We start from the raw sequence: 20,506 nt of genomic DNA, 5'->3' as shown, positions 1-20,506 counted from the left end.
TGAGGGCTGGGACTGATACAAAGAGAAAGAGAAAAAAATCACTAATACAAATCGACTTCCCTCCCAAAATGACAATTTCTTCACTCACACCCACCACTTTCAAGTCTGGTAGACAATCATACCTCACCGTAACACATCAGCAATGGACAACTCTACCTATTCCATGTTTCTTAATGTACTACCTTTATGTTAGTCAAATAACTACATTGCCACTTAAGTCAGACACTTCTAACCTGTTAATGCTCAGTTTAAATCCTCTTTTATCTGATCCCACACAATCCATCAAGCATCCTTGTAACAGTGTCAGAGGTGCTGCTGCAAGAACACCACAGACAGGAAGTGACATAAGCGAGACACATTCTAAAGACCGCAACCAAACATTGAATGAGACACCAGGCTTCTAATTCAAACATTCGAAAGTCGGCCCCACATCCCACACCACCACCTAGCAACCATCATTGAAAGTTCACCTCCAGTTCAGAGCCACAGCAGCGAGGCATAGTGGGTATGCAAATTAGCCCAACCGCAAGTCTTTTGCTCCAGAATGTAGTTTTGTCTCATAGAGCAGTGCTACTTCAGCCCAATACAGTCGTTTCTCACAGCTTCCAACTACATACCTGGTTTCTGCTTATTACAAAAGAATCCAAGTTTAATGCTTGATCCACATACGTACGACAATGCACTTGCAGGAGACTAACAGGTAAAGAGGTTGCAGCCAGAGTACAGACATTGTCAGGCATTTGGGATGTTCCCAGGCTCTCCAGCCACTCCTATCCTCCCCCTTTTCTTTGGCAAAGTGAATTCCAACAGAGTTTTGCCTTCCAATGGTCACCAAAACACATGACTCCTCTTTGAAGGAAACATGAATATTAGCTGAAACCAAGATGGCAGCCAATAAATAACCTGCACCATTGCAGCATCTTTTTTTTTTATTTTTATTTATTTGTTTTGGTTTATACAAAAAAAATACAAAAATATGAACAATAACGAAGCAAACTGCATTAAAAGATAAGCCAAAAAAAGAAAAACAAGAAAAACAACCAAAGGTCTCTCAAGGAACAAGGGACTCTGATAGTACTTTCAAAGTACTAGAGTTTTCTTTTAAATTATGATGGAACTTATTTTCAAGACTTGAACTATTGTTGATGTTAACATAATCTCTTGAGCAGCAATCATTCTGTCCCAAAAAAACTCAGAAACAAGGCTCTCCTCCTTGTCCACAAATCTTCTAAAAAGCAACAGTCTGGCTTCCCAAGTGCCTTCACCCTCCATCAATAAGTATCTTGTTGTTTGCTTGCCAGGAGGTACACATTGTTCGCAGAGCTTTCTTGCCTGATTCTTCTTGCCAATATTTCCCCAGTACGTGCCACATTTAATCTGAGTCTCAGAAAATGGCTTCTTACTATTTTGTCTGGAAACCTTTGTAGATATTGAGGTAGAGAACCCATCTTTTTTTCTATCTTCAAAAATGGGTTCGGAGGATTAATAGATCTTACACTGGCAATTGTGTCTATCCAGTCTCAAAGTTCTAAAGATTTTTTCACTTTGCAGGCGAGTGGTTCCCGAAAAGATAGGTCTCTGACATCTTAATTGGAGTACAAATTGGGTTGGGCGGGGGAACTGAACTCAAACCACGCACTGGAACTGGATGAGTCCGGACTCGTATCTTCAATTAGAGCCGAGTCTTGCATAGAAGTTAAATTATAAGTGCTTTTAGTAGCCAATTGTGCCGACACGTTTTTCGACCCAACAGGGGTCTTTTTCAATGCTTCTCGGGCAGGTCCACTGGAACAAGATGGGCGGTCATGGCAATCTTTCACCATCTTGCAAGCCACTGTGTATGGAAGGGTGGTGTGTCTCTGCATTCCCTTTCCATGATTTTGGGTAGTGCAATGTTCTTCATAGTGCATTAAGGATGATCGGTACATCCATCCATCGTGGCAGTTGTATCTGGCAATATTAAGTTCTCCAAAGTGGTGGTGGCCAAGTGCTCCCTCCACCCAGAGCTTACAAAGAAGTGGACACATGGGAGCTGCTTCTCTACTCCCTTGACTACTTCTTGTCCAGTCAAACAGCACTGCTTTCCCGTCTGATGACGCTGCTCAGCGAGGCTTTACAAACTGTTAGCAAAAGTTAGAAAAATCTTTTAAAAAGCGCTTCAGGAAAAATGCTTGTGAAGACAGCGGACTAAAACAAGCCTTAGTCATCACAACCAATGACAAAAATAACATTGATGAATAGTCAGTATTTTCCTTAACAATGGGGAAATGTAAGCCCTGATCATAGAAACATCGTCCATGGCAAAAAAAAGCCATCAGGTCAGAAAACATTGTGGACACCGATGTGGCCAGGAGGGATTTATGTGATTGTGTCGGAAAAAAATACAAAAGCTGGAAGTACCGAAATTGCTTTTTCTTTTCGTACATTGCCAACCAATTATACGTGGGGTGTTAGCGACAGACTCCCAGGTATGCCAGAGCGATGCTGGAAGTCAGCGGACTTGGAGGGCCTAACTCCCTCCCCCAGTATTAACAGAGGACTCAGTCAACAGCAAGTTCAAACTGCGGTTTATTACAGCCAAATCGAACAGGGATCGATACAAGAACTCAGAAAAATTGCAGCATGTCACACAGTGAATGGCGCGCCAGCCAGTTTTGTCTAGAAAACATGTCACTACTCTGTCATTACTTGGGCCACTCTCCAAAAACCTATTGCTTTGTGGCATGGCCGTCAGGAGTCTAATCACCTATATGGGTACATATATTATTCTACTGGCTCTTACATGTCAGGTGGCTAGCCTGTCCCTCCCCCAAAATCTAACTTACTACATTGTTGCAGAGTAGCGGACTTACCGCTGGTTCTTGCCCGTTGTTACCCACTCCTAGAGTGTTAAACTGTGATTGGCTAGAACTGACGTTCTCAGGCCTGGGACCCAAGGTGGTTCTCAGCTCACTGTGCACCTCTTCAAGGTGATGTGAATGACGTGTCTGAATTGTAACTTCTGTGCACCTCCTTTGCCTACGAGACCATGTCCCGCTCCTCGCAACACTGTGTTGCACATTTGTCACAGCCTGCATCTGGGCGCCTGAAATCGGCTCCCCTTTCCCACCCCCGATCACTGTCCATTGTTTGCTTCAGCTGTACCACGTGTTTGAAGACCACGAAATTGAGCTCTGCATCTCTAAATTATGAGGATTTATTCAATTTTTCTGCAGCTGGTACAGTGGTCGAAGTGAGCGGGAGCTGTTGGGAGCGGTGCTCCTCTACTTTTAAAAATTAAGTTTTACTGTTGCTGTACTTTTATTTGAAAAAGAAACCGTTCCGGAATGGTTTCATTTTAAGATAACAGTGTAGGAAGAAGATGAAACTTGCACTTTCTGTGCACTACACTGAACGTTCCCTTAAACAGCAGGCACAGGTGTTTTTTTTTTTTTTGGGCGTGGTATTGGGGTTTGAGGGGAGTGGGTACAGGCCAGCAGGGAACATAGATCCACTTCTTATTTTCGTACACTTTGACCACTGAGCAGGTCCCTTTGTCGTCTCGGGATTGGAATGTCTTTGTATCTCTTGTCCTTGGCTGTGGGCCTTGTCTCACACATCTGGCTCCCTGTGAAGCCTGAATCAGCTCAGCTCGTCTCCGGTCAATAATATGAGGCCTGCTGTAATTTTCCTTAACCTTATAATGCGGTTTCTACATTGTCCATGTAATACTAAATTCTCTATGGGTTAGCTATACGTGGTTAAATCACGTTCCATATACACTCCTATATGTCCATGTGACTATTAATAATAATAATAATATTGGCTTTTAAGCATCAGCAAGCTCGATCAGGATCTCTTGTGCCTTGCTGGTTCTGCGCTACTGCGTTTGTCTAATGACAAAATAATAAAAGCAATGACCGTATGTATATGTATCTGTCTTCTATAGAACTGCATGCTTGTGATCTTAATGTATTTGAGTGCGTGTTTGTGCCGCGGATTGCACGTGTGCTTCATGTCTAACGCTGCACCGTCGTGGTGTCGCTAATTATGTCAGCAACATGGCTTCTTGGTGCTTAGGCCGGGCTGTCCATGAAGCTGTCTCTGACCATGGCATGCGGCTCTTCATATATGCGTGGTAAATCTGTACCACAGCTGGTCTGTATGTCTGCCTGAGAGAGTACCTCTCAGTATGTTTGTCAATCATTGGTGCATTTGGGATACATCCGAAATAGAATGGGTGGTTGCAGTGTTTTTCTGGCCTTCGGTCTTGAGGGGGGTGGTCCCAGGATTCCGACTCCCTCTACAGGGGTAGACCACCACAGCATATCCCATACATTATGTATTACCCACCTTACCACATATAATTGTGTAGAAAGGCGCAGTTAAAAATTAAGCATGTCCGGCCTCTGCATTTTTTTGTGGCGTTATTACGGGGTGATACCACCGTGAGCCCTGTAGGTTTATCCGATTGCAATGTAATTGATAAATTCATTAAATCCAAGAGGATATATACTATTTGAGGCAGCAGAGGTGTTGCGAGGGGGGGTTTAGGGGGCTATATCCCCGGGCTTTTGGTTGTAGCCCCGGATAGAATCTCAGGGGTTACAACCAAAAGCCTACCTAGCCCTGAGTCCCATCAGTCCCCACATTAGCGTAGACCCAGAATTTTTCCAGACCTAGCAACACGCCTGGAGGCAAGCTTCATCCTGCAGATCAAAATATTTAGGAATCTGGGATCTATTCCATGGGATAGTTTTCATAATCACAAGATATGCTAACACTGCTAATTGAAGCACTCATACTCCAGCCTGCCAGCAGTAATAGCTCTACATGAATATTCTGCCAGAACTCTCAGACAGGGTCGAAAAAGGATCCATCCCAGCTCTCCCCATCTGTCAAGTAAGCCTTATCTGGGAATTGATATGGGAGAGGAAGCAGGTTCTTTTTCTGATGGAAGAAGGTTTGAATGTATCGTCGAGTAACAAGGGCGGCTGGAATATCATCCAGAGTACTGCTGGCTTCCAGTTCTGAGTGGGCATGGTACTGTTGCCATCAGAATCACGAATGCCCACAATCTGATGGTCAGAAAAAACCATGTCTGGGGTTGTTTGGGGTTCCTTGCAGAGGGGACCTGGCCTTGCAGTTTGGGCCGGGCTGCTCCCACTGGTAGCAGTATCTGACGGATTAGCGTGTGGCAGGATCCCTTTTGTAATGGAGCAGACTAGCTAAAAAACGGTGGTGTGGAAGGTTGCCCCAGTGTCAGTGGTTCAGCTTTATTCAAAACCTTCGACCCATCACATTTTTGGGTTACAGAAAAGGACCAGACAAAGCGGTAGGAAACGGGAAATGGAGAACATATCTGTAGCTCTAATCTTGGCGGAAACATCTGACTACCTAGTGCCCTTGTTTGTTGTCCAATCGAGCTGGACAAAACATAATATAGGTAACTGGGTGTTCGGCCAATCAGCAGAACGTTCCATATCGCACACACAATACATCCGCCTGACCTGTCCTTGGAAAGTGGCACCGGAAAGGCAGGCCCCCTCGAGTCCCAGTTTGGCCATCAAACCATCTAAATGTAAGCTATCCGAGCCGCTTCTCGCACCTGGAAAACATGGTAGCCAGTGAAGGAGTATATCAATGGCCTAGACGAACTATCTCTCATGTTGTTTGTGGAATATGTAACTGGAACATTTCCTCGTGTAAAGCCTTGGAATTTTTGGTTAGTTGAAACAACGGATTCACGTGTTTTCATTGTGGCAATTTTTGTCGCAGCTGTTTTCACTGGTTTTTGTGATTTAAAAACATTGTTTATGTGGCTACCACGTCAGACCCCCACGACCAAAACTCCTACACTAACACACAACACGTATGTTAGTTTAAAAAAAAAAACAGCTTGGGTGGAAACACCACGGTGAAAACAGCCGTGCCAAAAATTGCAGCAAATACGGTAATTGTAAAACAACGGTCTGCAAGGAAGAAAGCTTTGTCTCGGATTCAACTTCCTCCAAAGTTATTTTTTTTACATTGGTGCAGAAATAAGGAGTAGTGGAAAAAAACATCATATGAAAAAGGGTTTCAACACCACAACCATCAGTTCCTCAAGATGAATCCCGCGTAGCTTAGTCAGCGGAGCATCACAATTTTAATCTGAGAGTCCAGTGTGCAAGTCCCTGTAAATAAGTAAATAATGCACAGCCCCACGACAGACCTATTGACTCAACGTTTCCAATGTCAGTCTCCTATGGATCTCCCTTTTCCCCAGTCATTTATTCAGAAGTGGGGAATAATGAGGGGTTGGGGGCAATGCAGGCTAGGGGGCAATGCACGCAACCAAACATGGACCCCCAAGTCCTATTTTTCACCCTCTCATCCAGATCTTGCCAGGACCGCATTAGAGGCCAACCAGAACATAAGTAAACCTCTCACATACAAAAACAATCACTGTACAGTTCACCCTCCTTCATACCAACTGCAGGCTCTGGTGCTACAGACCAAGACATGCCTTTTAACAATTCAGCCATTATGACATCCAATTCTGTTTTTAGGGTTTGCCCCCTCTTCCCATCCTTTAGAAAAGCTCCTGCCAATTCAAGTTGCATGAAATTAAATACATTCATATTATGAAAAACCAAACAGTGCTTACAAGTGACCGGGGTGCCAAAGTATGATTTTCTTGGTGCCCCCCAGCAGATCATCCACATACCCAATGCCCCTGGTAAATGAAGATCCAAAGTAGAATAAGACTAGATTCATTATTAGAAAAAACAAATGCATTTGACTCATTTTTTTAGATGGAAAAAATGTGATGCAAATACATTTAGATGCAAGGAATTTGATGCAATGACCAGAAACCATTATTAGGTAGTTCAGTTCAGTGTAAATTCATGAAATGATTAATGAAATTAATTTAATAATTCCATCTTTTTTAAAGAATCTACCACTCTAGTGTGAGAATTGAATATGTAGACGATATTCCTTCTTTTGAGTGGTAACTTTTTGGGACTACTTACTGTTAATGTTTAGCCCTTGGGGCCACTGTTTGCATAATTGAATCATGGATCTACTGATTACAGATTTAAGATCCCGATAAGTCTTCTTAGCTTCTGCTGACCGATGAAAAGCACCCCGTTTCTGTAGGAGGTAAATCGAGGTTGTTACTACAAAGATGAGAGGGAAATTAAACATTGGTAATAGTGGGCGAAGCCAAAGAAACTGCTGGAGTCCTTTTATATTCAAGGATGAAGGCCCTTCTCTTATGGCTCTAGTTTTTCATGTGTTGTGACAAAATCGCAGGGCTAACATCGGGTCCTGCCCCTTATATGCCTGGCGAGTGAGCCCGGCATGATCACGCTAAACCCACCAGTTAAAAATTCTAGGCAGTACCCCGCGCAAGGTGAATAGACAATGCACAAGAAGGGGGAGGGTCCTGGCAGACTAAGCCCACATGATCCGCCCCCAAGACCCTACACGAGAGTCTCTCTAAATCAGAACCAGGATGTTAAGCAGACCATCCCTCGCATATTCCAGAACTCCTCCGAGAACAACTAGTTACGAACTACAAGGTCCCAAAGAAACAGAGTATTCGAGGCTGCATTTCCCAGAATGCATCATGTTTAGAGCTCCAAAACCCATAGCGGATAGACTGTGGGAAGCCACCAACACATTCAAAGATACCCCATACACAACAGGTGCAGCTCATGCAAGGGAGAACCCCAATTTAAGCCAAACCCCCACCCAGCAGCAGTGCTTGCGAAGGAGAATGCCGTTCTACCCTACCCTGCAGCGTGCTACCTTCCCCCTTGTTATGTTATGGTGCATTTGGATAGAGCCTTATGTACAGTGGTCGAAGTGTATGAAAAGAAGTAGTGGAGCTATGTTCCCTGCTGGCCTATCCCTGCTCCCCACAAACTCTATTGCCACAACTCCTCCCACACACAATAAACCCCCCAAAACACTTGCACTTGATGCTTAAGGGAACGTTTAGTGCAGTGCACTGAAAGTGAAGGTTTCAACTTCTTACTACACTTTTATTTTAAAAGAAAACCATTCCTGAACGGTTTAGTTTTAAAATAAAAGTATAGGAGCTGTAAAAGGGAATTTAAAAAAGTATAGGAGCACCGCTCCCGACCGCTCCCGCTCACTTCGACCACTGCTTATGTACCATTGGTATGATCTCAAACCCCTGTGAGTGGAATGCCCTTGAGGCCCGTGGTCCCAGTCAGTGGAAAAAGTAGTGTAGCATATAGTGCTTGGGTGCACTTGGTATGTGTGAAGCCACAGTGGTTTGCACGGGGTTGGCTGCATTCGAATGCTAGGTGTGGTACAGTGGATGTGAGAGATCAGTGTATTGTGCGCAGCAAGGACAGTGGTCTCCGAGCCTTCATTCTGGCTGCCGTGGTGCCTGTTTAAGAGATTATGTCTTCCGCTAGACCGATTTCTCATGGGGTATAGCTGTGTTCTACCAGGCTGTTAAGGTGTTCTAGGAGCAATGTAGGGATGTGTGCTGCTGGGCCGAATTGATAGAGTGGTGTAGCTGCATTCTGTTTGTAGATGTAAAGTGGAGAATTCACATATTAGTAGGAATGAGTGTCTGTGGTTACCGGTAGGAGGCCCCTGTTCCTGGGTTGCTTTTGGAGCTCAATGCACCAGCCGTGTCTGTCCTGGTGGTGGATTTCCGAGAGAGATAATGTGGCCGGTGAGGGTACGTTGTGTTAGGTTAGTCGGGTGGTCCTTTTATAAAGTCTCTGCAGTAGGACTCAGAGGACCCATTTTCCAGGTCCCTGGTGGAAGTTTAAGGTGGGAGGCTGGGGACTTCCTGGGTTATCGCATGATTCTCTGGAGAGTCCAGCCAAGCATAGTTACTTCTGTATTTCTGCTGCCTAGGTCGGAACCCCTCTGGTCTATAGGCCGACGTCCATGCCCTGACTGTTTCTGCTTTTCCGAGGTGAAGTAATTTATTAGCCGGCTTCCGTGGCCTTACTGTTGCTGTGTTCGAGTTAGTGCCGATTCTGTCTGAAATATGCCTCTTGGTAGATGAATTTGTGGCCTGAGGTGGTCCCTTTCACGGATTTGGGAAAAGGCCTTGTAGCTCTGGTTGTGTTGAATATGGGGAGGCACTGAATTTCACAGAGTTGATGCCAGGATAGAGTAGGCTGACCCTCCAAACTTGGCGGAGGGCCGTGCTTGACCTTAGGGTGCATGTGGGGCGGTAGGGCATAATCTTCTCTTAGAGGTATATCAGGCCTGCCTTGTGGACGGCTTGGTGGGTGATGCAGTGTTTTGAGCTTGGCCCTCCGTACAAAAGTAGAGAGTGCAGACACCAGGCGAGAGGTTATCCCTTCATCCCACTGCAAGGAGGAGTCTAGCAGATGCGTATTGGAGTTTAAGTTGGCAGCTCGGTGCACTCAGGTACATGGAGTTTGCATACTCCACTCTGAGAAAGATGATGGACATGATGGAAGCCAGCCTGTTGGGCTAGGTGAGGTAAGGGAAGGTAGGGATGAGTGGTCTGTCCAGATGAGGGGTTTGAGGATGGACACCGAGACGAGGTCAGAAGATCGGAAGATTGCATCAAGGGTGTGGCCTCCGGTGTAGGTGGGACCTGTGGTATGCCGGGAGAGGTTGAGTGACTGTAAGCTGTCAACCAGGCATTGGGTTATGGAATTGTTGGGTACATCAAACCAGATATTGAAGTCCCCCAGTAGAGTGAGTGAAGGATGGTTGACCAGAGTGGTAGCTAGTGAGTCACAGAGATTGTTCCCAAAGGTAAAACAATTTTGCACATGTGGGTACTTTACTGGAGGTTTTCCCATACTTTATGATGTCCTATTACACACAAGAAAGCTACAAAATCCACAAAAATGAACTTCTGTGCAGAGAGACAGCCGGAGGCAAGGGAGGAGCAGAGCAGCAGACAAACTCCAGCTATTGGTCTGGAAACAAACTGAAAGAAATCCAACGTGGAGGAAAGCCTTTTAAAAACTTCCCACCCCTGCCCTGGACCACAAAACCAATTATCCAACAAATTCAAATATGTTCCTCAGCCCATAGGAGTATGGTGAGGACATTAAAACTGAGGGTAAGATCCAGAGACAGTGTCTTTTGGGGCAGGCGCTGAGGAAAGGAATTTGCTGAGGAAGCTAATGAGCCCCAGAGCAGAGGCGCCCCTTAAGTCAAGGGGAGGGCTGTCCTCCAGTGATGAAGAGGAAAGCCCCATGACCTCAGAAGAGGGATTTGGTTCACTGAGGAAGAGTTTATTCCAAACGCATTTGAACTTAACATGTATGTTGTCAGAATTTTATATTGTATACAATGAGAATCGTATACTACAAATAACCATGTGTATATTTCCCATTGTCTACCTTTTATCCATTTTGTCTTTGAATAGTTTTTATTTTTAGAACATTTCCATAACAGGATGTGTGACTTTTTGTTTCTTTTTTTATTGTTTATTTCTTCATTATTCCTGCGTTCAGTGTTCGCTCAGCTCGTCTTTTATGACATCATCGTGCATGCTTGCGTGATGACATCGTTATGCAATATGTGCATGCTAGCTTTTTGCTAGCAAATTTTTAACACAACGGTCACAGCCTTTTAAAGCTGATTATTTTCCTAATTAAAGTTGCTGCGCTGCAAACTATTACTATTTGTGAGTCAGTGTGATGTACATTATAATGGATAAAATATATAATATCTAACTATTGCCCACATTATAGTTATTTCCGTTTTGAGTTACCATTGCTCAAAACGTTTTGGTTATTTTTAGCTTTGTCTGTGTGTTTAAGCTGTGCGGTCACTTATGATTTGAAATATCAGGGTTTGCAAAATCTATTAGCCCACTAGCATTGGCGAGTAATTTTTAAGAAGGGCGAGGACCATTTGCATGATACTCAACCTTGCTGGCAAGTATGGGGATATCAGAAATGCATACTGTGAACACACTTTGCAGTAAACGGCAAATGCAAGTTTCACTGTGCATGCATTGCAGCATTGCACCAAAAATGAAGTGTTCTTATTGCGACTTGCACCATTTTACAAAAAGAACTGGTAAATAATTTTGTCACCAGTCACCTTGAGGAGAGTGCATTTCTCTTAGGTCGAGTAGGTAAACTAAGGAACTCGTCCTGCAGGCCAAGTGGGATTTTTAAAAATGTGCAAGGCCAGATATTTTTCTGTTGTCTTTTGCCATTTCATCACAAGCACAACAGGTGAGAGTTTACATATGTACATACACGCTTTATCATGCAATGCCTGGTTTTACTACGAATTTATTTGTTTGACCATGGACGGTTTACTTTTCTAAATGTTTATATGTTTGTTACCAGTCCCCCTCACACAAATATTATAGTCTGCACTGGTAAATGACTGTGGGAACTGAAATGCAATGGCAAAAACTCATCTGCCGCTTTGAAATATGGATGGTCAACAAGAAGATGTGGTCATGATTAGCAATACATAATAATTGTGTATCCTTGCTCTTAACTGCCATGAAACATTTCATTTAATGATCATAGCGCAGGCTGCTTGAGTGCAACCAGTTCTGAGGAACACACCTTCTGTTTTTCTCTATTCTGATCAACCACATTGAGCATTGTGGTAACTGGAGTGTACCTTATCACCTAACATTGTATTATTATACTCATAACTGAACATATAATTGGGATTTTCTTATTTTTTTTATATCACCCTTCATGCTGGAATTCAGGATCTAAGCACGGAACCGGGTATCGAACCCATGCTGCTCAGTGTGGTCTAGCTTCCAAGACAAGCACGTTGCCCCTGAGGCACTCACCCTGGTGCACACATGTCCCTTTCTCCAAAGACCCTAACTCATGCCAACCCACCACCTAGCAGCAGTGCTTGTGAAGGAGAACACTTTTCTCGCTCCCCTGTAGTTGCAGTATTTCCTTCCCACGGGAAAAACGTTTTGCACAGCTGTGAACTTTACTAGAGGTTTTCATCTACCTTATGATGGCCTTTTAAACACCAGAAACCCACTAAATGGACAACTGTGTGGGGAGACAGGCATACGGCAATGGAGGAGCAGGGCAGCAGACAAACACCAGCTATTGCACTGGAAACAAACTGAAAGAACCTCAACGTGGCGGCAAGCCTTACAAAGACATCCTACCCCTTGCCTGGAACCAAATATCCAATCAATTAAAACAAATTGCTTTAGCCATTTGGAGGATAGTGAGGACATTAAAACGGAGGCTAAGATTGACAGACAGTGGGCCTCATTACAAGTCAGGTGGCAACCCACCGGTGCTACCAGCGGGTTGCCGCCGGACTCGTACTGCCGTTTCTGCTGCCTGAGATCCCGGTGCCAAGTGTAAGTCCCCATCCCCATGGAGTACCATAGGTTTCCATGGGAATGGGGACACAGAAGCACTGGCACCGTTGCTAACAGTGCTGGTGCTTCCGTGACAACTATTTGGGTGGGTGGGGTTACGCCCAGCAGGTCAGACCTGCCGGGCTCAATGGCTCCCACCATCAGAGTTGTAGTGTGGCAGTCCTGAAAGAGTACCAGTGTTTTTTGGGCTGCACACAGAGGAAAGGAGTTAGCTAAGGATGCTGAGAGCACCATATCAGGGAAGCCGCTTGAGCCCAGAAGAAGGTTGTGCCCCAGTAAGTGGGAGATAAGTTTCCTGGACCCAAAAGAGGGGTTTGCGCAAATGTGGGGCAGGAGAGCCCCTTGAGACTAGAAGAAATAGACCCCCAACCTAAGAAGGGGGAGATGTAAGGAACTAATGGTGGCAACAGTAAAGACAGACACAAGTGATCACAGATCAAGGGTGTTTCTTAAACTGTATATGTGGGTTGGAAAAACACCTAATTTAAACCTAAATCTAAGATGTGAGCAAGCTACAACCATCAAATAATAATAAGGCAGTCCTAGTGGCGTCTTGTCAAAATAAAAGGGCCTATACTAAGAAAAACCTATTGACAACCCTTACTCTAAATACAAACAAAGAGTGTGGGATATGGTTCACAAGAAAGAAGTGTTCACAATTGATAAGTCAGGATGTGGTAGTCGGGGTCTCTCTTCCCCGGGTTTTGAGCACGGGACAAGGTGGGACTCCTGCGCACGGCACGCGCTCAAGCTTTCCCAGCACGAGCCAACAGTTCCACTCTCAGCTATCAGAGCCTTCGGTGGTTAAGTCTCTTTTCTACAAAAAAGTCTCTTGCCTCCGAGGACCTGATGTATTTCAAAAATAATAAACAATAGTTCCTTTCTGCTTGCACATTGGGTGATGCCATTTCACCCCTGCATCCCCATCTTCTGGGCTCAAATCCACCAAAAAGTTATTTGCAATATAGGAACCTTTGGTAGTTACGTTTCTTGCTTCCGAGGGTCTGATGGGTTCAAAACAATACACAAAAGTGTCTTCCTGACTGTACTTCATGTGATAATTCTTCACCTCTGACTTTTGACTATACACAGGACTTTACTAAACTCCTTTATGAGCACTTTGACCTCTTTCTTGCGCCATTCTCAAGGCCTTCTGGTCATGATAGTTTCAACCCACATGGTGCCGGGCTCCTCTGCAGCTGGTTTTCCCCTCTCGTATTAATAGTTCTTTGTACTTTCTCCAATTAGCCGTTTGATACTTTTGTTCAACACAGTTCGGTTTCTTATCAGCTCTCACCTCGACTCACCGGCTGTGATGAACCATTCTGGAGTCAAGGTCAGTACCACAGTGGCAAGTGTCTCCCCCTGACTTGGTTATCAGTGAAGGAGGGCCGCGTGCACCATTGACATCTACTGCAACACACGCTGCCTATTGTTCGCAGTCTTACGATTCCTTCCGTGGAGGTTTCATGGGCCTGGCTCGGAAAGGGCAAGGTTACCTTTCTCCTTGTCATCAGGGATGTCATTTGTGGGTCACAGTTGCGACCCCTGAGGTCTCCGTTGCTACCCCTGTGGTCTCCTTTGCTAGCCAAAAAAATATGTAGCTCTTTGTTTTTGGAGTGGCTGGCTTTCTTGTGCAGGCTTCTTAAAGAAACACGGGGATCCACAAGTAATACTTTGAGCAGTGACCCTAAATAAGAAAGAATAGGAATAACACATAATTTGTCTTTCTGGAATTCTATGTAATAATTGCTAGAATCATTAAAGGTTTATTTCAGGCACTCTTCAGGTGGTGAGTCTCTGATTTAGTCAGTTCTTAAACACCTGAACTCAGCCTTTCATCCTTCTGAGGTCGAGAAATAAGTAACAACACAGGTTGGGTGATACTGTATGTATATTTGTTCCATATAAAGCGCTTAAGTGTAAGTGCTATATAATAACACATCATTATCATTTGGACATAGACACCTGCTTGCATTCACAGTAATTTGGTAATATGGGCATATACACAATGATATTAATGATACATAAGGTGATCCATTCTTGTTTGAAATGTATATCACATTTTAGTGATATCGTAACCATAATTTTCATAGTATACTTAGGAACAATGCTATGTGATGTCACTTCCTGTTTTGTCAAGGGGTAAAAGATTGTGTTCCATCACTTCCTGTGATGCCACGTTGGGCAGGGAAGGGTCAAATGACATCACTTTCGGTGATGTCACCAGAGGACCAAGGCCATGTGATGTCACTTCCGCTACCCCAGGCATTTTGGTGAAATGACATCCCTGCTTGTCATACTCTCGATTCGCGCCGTCTTTCTCCTCCGCTTGAACTGCCGTGCTGAGTTAGCTCTCTCATCATGAGGTATGCCTTGCTTGTATTGTGCTCTTGTGCTCCACCTTTTTGTCCCTGTGGGGAAGGGAAAGGGCTGTCAAATGTCTATGATTCTGGTCAATTGCCTGACTTTGCTTTACCCTTGTCCATTGTCTTTTGTGGTACGTGAAAATGTTTGTTGGAAAAGGGGTGAGGGGGTAGAGTGCTTGAGTATCCTACGCAGGAGGATGGGGAAAAGTTGTTCTAAGATGGGGGATAACGCATCCCACCCATCGGTGTCCCACTTCCACTCCCCGAGTACTCCCCGTCCAGGAGATCCTCCCGCACTGGTCCACCCCCAGGAACTGAATCCAACTGCGATGGCCGTGTCCTGGCCACCTGGATGACAGATCCCCGGGGACTAACGGGTGAGACACATTGAAGTTCTCACAGTACACAACCTCTATTCAAAAGTGAAGAAATGCAAGTTCAATTACCAAACTGTAGAGTTCCTTGGACATATCTCTCCCAGGCAGCATAAACGGCGGAGCAGGAAAGCAAACTTTGAGCGAGTCAGGTTTGCTGGAAGGTGCCGGAGAGAAGGAGAAAGACCTAGTGAGCTGCAGAAGCCCTGGAAGACCGCCCAAACGTTGGCCCTGCTATTGGAGAGGAGACTGCAGTGTGGAGGAGGGAGCTGTGCATCCAGAAGGCAAGACCAGGGGCAGCTGGGGCTGCCTTGTGGTACCTATAACAGAACCTCTCCCCTGGGGCCAGACAGGCAAACCCAGGTACATGAGGGGCAGGAGGTAAGACCCTGACCTCATTGAAACATCCCTTTTGAGGCTCCTACAGCTCCCAAAACATTGAATGCCGATTTGGGAGCTGTGAAGTGGGAGCTAAATTATGGGACTGGGAGACCAAAAACATACTTTTGAAGATGGTGAACTTTGTGAGAGGGGTCCGAGCCCAGCAGAGGGAGAGTCTTGTGAACTTTGTAAGAAGGGTCTGAGCCCGGCAGAAGGAGACCCCTGTGAACTTTGTGGGAGGGGTCCAAGCCAGTAGAGGGAGACCTTGTGAACTTTTTGAGAGAGAAATTGGCACCAGAGATAGAGTGGTCCGGCGCCATGTGGGCGCTCATTCAAAGGACTCTTGCTGGTGCCCTCTCTCCCGAACCAGGAGAAACAACAAGTACCAAGAGGCCTTAGGGGAGGCCGGCGTGAGGTGTCAAGGGGGTCATACAAGGGTCAAACCAAACCCCTTGTACAGTCAAAAGTCTTTCACACGTTGCGGAGGTAAATGTGAACCTGACTGAGGGATGCCTACGAATTGGGGTGAACTCTAACACACCCTAAAACATTGTGATGAATGAACTCTGAGAAGCCTGACTGGGGGCTTTAGAGAAAACCAGACTGTGGCTTTAGAAAGAGTCGGATTGGGGGCTTAAGGGAAAGCCTGACTGGGGGCTGGAGGGTTGCCAAGGGAACGCTAGGGGAAGGGAACTCCCGCTTTCTGATAAGATTTTAAAAGTGTGAACCCGACTCAGGGAATTGTGAAACTGGCATTTGCGCCCTGCTGAGGGGAATGCTGTGCGAACTGTGATATTGTGAAGCACGCACTTGCCATAGAATAGCAGTGACCCAGCGAGACGTGATCACCTTTCAGAAGCCTCTGTTTAAATTGGCAAGTGCTTTGAGAGGCTAACGCTGAAAGAAGGATCGGAGCCTGGCTGAGGGGTATCCTAGGTTGAAGAGTAATCACCCGACGTGAAGGTTACCAAACTGTTTGTTTTGTTGTTTTTGGAATATCAGGCCCTCTGAAGCAAGAGACATTGCATGAGAAGAGACTTGAGCACAAAAGGCCCCGATATAGAGAAAAGCAACTGTAAACTTGTGCTGGAGAAGCCCAGGAGTATGCTGTGCTCAATAGTCCCGCCTTGTCCTGTGCTAAAAATGAAGGAAAGGGAGAGCCTGGCCTTAACATCCTGACTAATCATTTTGTGAACATTTCTTTCTTTTCTTGTTAACATTATCCCACACTATTTTGTAGCATAGCAGTAAGGATTAGCAATAGATAGTTTTAGTATAGGCCCTTTCTATTTGACTAGACTCCACTTGGACTGTATAATTATTATTTGATGGTCGTAGCTTGCTCCCATCTTAGATTTAGGTTTAGATTAGGCGTTTATCTCACCCATTTTTCAGTTTACTAAACACCCTTGAACTGTGATCACATGTGTCTGTCTTGCTTTGATACCATGCCTTCCTTACAGTACCCACAAGGGCTGAGGAACGTTGTGAAAAAGGAAAACATGGTTTTCCAGGGATTCTGAATAAATCCATATCTCACACAGATAGGCATCGACAAACACATTCAACATATCTTGAAATATATCATTAGTCAAATGTTGAAAGGCAATTGCAGCATTGCCCCGCCTGAAACCATATTGCAGTAGTAAAAATGGGTGAGAACTGAACGCTGTCTTCCTCGCATCTTCTACTTGATGTGGATCATGCATTTTTAGCTGGCAAAACAGGCTTTAATCGAAGTGGATAATTATTTTTGATGTTGCCTATTTCTCTACATCAAACACAGGGTCATGTTGGCAGTGGACTAAAATGCCAACAGCTCAGAGTCTTAAGGTAAGCTTAATGAGGTGAATGCTAATAGGATAGCTCCATGCGTCAATGTATCCGTTTCAGAAATCTATATGCAACCTTAAGAACACGCCTTCCAATCGTGACAGATCCACTCAGGCTTACACCTTTTGGAAATTGATCAAATGAGTTCCATTGAGTTGGGTGATCATGGCAACCGTTTCTTTGAGCTGTTAAGAGATAAAGCCCAGAAAAACCTTGAACGGCTATAAATGAGAACCGTCTCTTCTTTACAAGGACACATAATCAGTCGCCTGGACTTGCATACTCTCCCGACAACCTTCACAGAACCCATCCACAAGCCAGCTCTACGTGGATCGCTAGCAGAGACCTAGCCACCCCTACCTACCTTTGTATGGGTTAAAATGCACACATGTATTCCAAATTCCTATGACCAATCTCTCGTACTGGGAACTTCGGTCCTTCAAGGGTGTTCAACCATCAGCGCTTTAAGGCCATACTAATGGGAGTTGGTACAATGCAAGTGCCATATTACATTACAAAGGAGAACTGGTGCATAAAAAGTACCTTTGAAATTAAATCATTGCATGTGGTGAGGATGCGATCTGGGAGGTCACACAATCCCCCCCCCCGCCCCATAATCTATCAACATCATGTGTGGTCAGTCACTCGCTGGTGTATGATATAATGGTTTTCAAATATTACAACCTACAAACATTCTCCCCAAACTCCCGACTCCAAAACTCTCGATGGCCTAGCACCTACAAATAAAAATAAAATAAAAACAAGTTATTAAGAAATGCTAGTATGGTAGAGAGCTTGCCCTTCCAAAATGAACAAATAGAAAACTTGAATAGTGCCGGAAATAACAGTCTATAACCACAAAAGTGAAGGTGGGAAGATTTTTAATGAATCTGAACCACTGGCATATCTCTGGGCAACATTCCAGACCACCATCTTTTAGCCCGTCTGCGCCATTGCAGAAGGGGGCCAGCCATATGCAAATCAGTCAAGTACTGCCACCAATGGTAGCAGCCCAGCCCGAACTTCTAGACCAGGTCCCCTCTGCATGGAAACAAAAGCAACCTCAGCCATGTTTCTTTTCTGACCATCAGATTGTGGGCATCTCTGATATTGATGGCAGTACTTGACTGATTTTCATATGGCTGGACCACTTTTGCAATGGCTGAATATGGCAAAAACCACTCAACAACAAAGAAAGGTTTTGAGGCTGCTATGAAGTGACCGACTCAAATAAGGCAGAATTTCTGCACAATCTTAACACAAATGCAGAAAACAAATAAGTCAAATTTGTCTGCAAATGCAGTGTGAGGGTTCAAAAATGCAAGACACACGAAAAGGTAAAGTTTTCTCAATCTTTGTCCTTTATTCAAAAGTAAAAAGGTGTCTGATTAATGCCCAACTTTCCCTGACCTAGCAGAGAGGTACCTGCCTGACAAACTAAGACTAAAGAAAGATGGCTTTGTGTTCAAAATATCTCTGGTCCTCACACTAATACATACAATCAAATTATACAATGAAAATAGGCTGATTTTGGGTTCAACATAAAAATGTTTAGTGAATCAAACTCAAATGTTCGTTAAAGTACTCCTTGTGACCAGTTATTCCATTCCCCTGGAGAAATTCGGGAAACATAAATAATAGTTCTGTTTCAGCAAAATTCTGTTCAAGCAAAATAGAAATGTCTTTTCCAACCTCAGTGTTCGTCGACTCTAGGAGAAACAAGTCTTTTTCACCAGACTAACTTGATAGTTCAAAAACAAATCAATGTCTTCCACAATAGCCCTCTTGCAAAGATGATTGACTTTTTCCCCAAGACACAGGTTCCATAAACTAAATGCAATTGTTCTGTTATCATGTAACACTTTCTTCAAAAGAAAGTACTTCTTGTCAAGATAGCACATCAATCGTTCTCAATACTTCTTGAAATAGAACTTTTGTTAGGATAGCAAAAAGCAACCTGCCTCAGTAATTCTACTGCTTGTTAAATAATAAAGTACATGGATTCTCTTCATTTAACAATAGTTCTTTTCATATATCTTTCTGTCACAAAGATATCAAACCATCATCTTCTTTCCCGGTCCACTCGCCTGCCAGGAACAATTACTAGAAGCCCTTTCCTGGTGTAATACCCTGCCAGGAAGTAAATTCCTACTACTAACTTCAAACTTGATGGTTATATTGATTCCAATATTCTCCACACCAATCTTTCAGCATGGTCAAAAAATCTCTTTAATGTTGGCTGGATGAGATGTACACTTTCCCAAAAGTATCTCTCTCAAATGGGGATTTATGCTTAATTGAATTCTTAGGGTTTTCTCATAACTTCTTGGCAGATGGTAGTGCTAGTTGTGAGCTTTTCCCAGTGGTTGTCTTAATATGGACTTCTTATAGCCTTGTGTCTGTGTGTAGTATGGGTTAGAGGCTTTCCCCATTGGTAGTTTGCCCATAGTCTTGACTGTCTATCTATTGCCTGTGGGTAGTGTTATTTTTTTATCAACTTTTCCCTCTTGTAGTCCCTTCTGAAGGAATCTTCATCTTTGCCACTTAACTTTGTTTTCATTAGCTAATTGATATTCATTAAATAAGTTCTGCTTTAATTTGTAAATAGTTTGGTGTTCAAAATTAAGGATATTATTATCCTTCGTGCATGGAGCGCCCGGGGACAGCATTCAATATAAGTCAATTCAACGGTTCGCTGTGGTGGCTTCCACTGGCTTTCAGGCTTCGCAGCAGTGTTTCTGCATTCAGTCAGCTTTCTTTCTCGCTTCTGCGAGCCTCGGGAAAGTTGCGCGATGGTCTCTGCGAATGCTGACAGCTTTATTGATCTTCCCTGGCTGTACCCGTCTGCCACACATTACTCAGAAAGCCTGTCTCTTCTCAGCTGGGCTTCTCTTTAGTACACTGCCTTCTGCTGTACTTACTCTGCATTTCTGCTTGTTTTCACCTCTCGGAATGGCTCCTGCAAGCAGGCTTCTCTCTGTGGCTGCCTTGGCACCTCAGATGATGGCAGCTTCCTCAGCTTTGTGCTCCACAGGACCATTAACTGCTCCTTGGCCTTCTTGCTCTTCTTCACCTTCATAACACACCTGGGTCTCATCTTGGGTTTTAGATATCCCACTACGGTGCTTCCTTTGGCAACAACTAGACCGCACCTTTGAATAGTCACAATTCTGAGTACCCATTGTCTCTGAGCGTCTCCTCTTTGTCCCAGT

Source organism: Ambystoma mexicanum, chromosome 2p (assembly GCF_040938575.1).
Source record: "Ambystoma mexicanum isolate Mex_15411 chromosome 2p, UKY_AmexF1_1, whole genome shotgun sequence".
In the NCBI taxonomy this organism is placed as follows: Eukaryota; Metazoa; Chordata; class Amphibia; order Caudata; family Ambystomatidae; genus Ambystoma; species Ambystoma mexicanum.
Note: the sequence above shows the minus strand (reverse complement) of the source record.